The 1,461-nt window shown below is 56.8% G+C and overlaps 1 non-coding gene and 1 pseudogene across 1 annotated transcript; both read left to right on the forward strand.

Annotated features, from left to right (window-relative positions):
• The first annotated feature begins 461 nt into the window (after positions 1–461).
• Positions 462–580, forward strand: LOC123965973. Its single transcript, XR_006823827.1, has one exon. It is a non-coding gene; the product is annotated as a 5S ribosomal RNA (ribosomal RNA).
• Positions 581–1,187: 607 nt separating this feature from the next.
• On the forward strand, positions 1,188–1,302 carry LOC123965974 (annotated as a pseudogene).
• The last annotated feature ends 159 nt before the right edge of the window (positions 1,303–1,461 follow it).

Raw genomic sequence — 1,461 nt, forward strand, 5'->3', positions numbered from 1 at the left:
GTGTAAATGTTACATCGTGTTTTGAAGGCCCTTCTGGGGTGTGCAAAGGCAGCTTACGGCCATTCCGGCTTGGGACTGCCCGATCTCGCCTGATCTCGGACGCCAGGCTTGGCAGGGCCTGCTTAGGACTTGGACGGGAGAGCGTCTGATCCTGGCTAGGGACTTCCAGGCGGACTGGATCCTTTTCCTGAATGTCCACCCAGGAATGAGCGTCTGTTTGTGAGTGAGGACCTCCGGCTGAAGGTGGCCTTGTCGCTGTACCCATACCCGGGAACGGGTGCCTATTCCTGTCTGTGGACTGCCAGCGTGAACGGTGTCCCGGTTCCTGGATGTTTACCCAGGAATCAGTGCCTGTGGATTCCAAGTGACTCTGGAGCACCTTGGACATTATGGGCAGAATACGTTTTTTGTCAATTAGCCGTAGAACATCTTTTGAAGGGCCGTTTGGGGGTCCCTGAGTGGCTTACGGCCACACAGCTCTGGGAGCGCCCGATCTCGTCTGATCTCGGAAGCTAAGCAGAGCAGGGCCTGGTTAGTACTTAGACGGGTGACCGCCTGGGAATACCCGGTGCTGTAAACCTTTTTCGCTTCGCCTTCGAAAAACGGCAGAGGGCGCTTCGGTGAAAGGAGAAATTTTGAACGTCTCTTTAGGAAACAGCAGGGGGCGCTGCTACTGCTGCTGCTGCTGCTGCTGCTTCTTTTTCTCCTTATCCTGTACACAGTGCTGTGTAAATGTTACATCGTGTTTTGAAGGCCCTTCTGGGGTGTGCAAAGGCAGCTTACGGCCATTCCGGCCTGGGACTGCCCGATCTCGCCTGATCTCGGAAGCCAGGCTTGGCAGGGCCTGCTTAGGACTTGGACGGGAGAGCGTCTGATCCTGGGTAGGGACTTCCAGGCGGACTGGATCCTTTTCCTGAATGTCCACCCGGGAATGAGCGTCTGTTTGTGAGTGAGGACCTCCGGCTGAAGGTGGCCTTGTCGCTGTACCCATACCCGGGAACGGGTGCCTATTCCTGTCTGTGGACTGCCAGCGTGAACGGTGTCCCGGTTCCTGGATGTTTACCCAGGAATCAGTGCCTGTGGATTCCAAGTGACCCTGGAGCACCTTGGACATTATGGGCAGAATACGTTTTTTGTCAATTAGCCGTAGAACATCTTTTGAAGGGCCGTTTGGGGGCGCCTGAGTGGCTTACGGCCACACCGCTCTGGGAGCGCCCGATCTCGTCCGATCTCGGAAGCTAAGCAGAGCAGGGCCTGGTTAGTACTTGGACGGGTGACCGCCTGGGAATACCCGGCTAGGGACTTCCAGGCGGACTGGATCCTTTTCCTGAATGTCCACCCGGGAATGAGCGTCTGTTTGTGAGTGAGGACCTCCGGCTGAAGGTGGCCTTGTCGCTGTACCCATACCCGGGAACGGGTGCCTATTCCTGTCTGTGGACTGCCAGCGTGAACGGTGTCCCG

The sequence above is a fragment of the Micropterus dolomieu genome, unplaced genomic scaffold (genome assembly GCF_021292245.1).
Source record: "Micropterus dolomieu isolate WLL.071019.BEF.003 ecotype Adirondacks unplaced genomic scaffold, ASM2129224v1 contig_12126, whole genome shotgun sequence".
NCBI lineage: Eukaryota > Metazoa > Chordata > Actinopteri > Centrarchiformes > Centrarchidae > Micropterus > Micropterus dolomieu.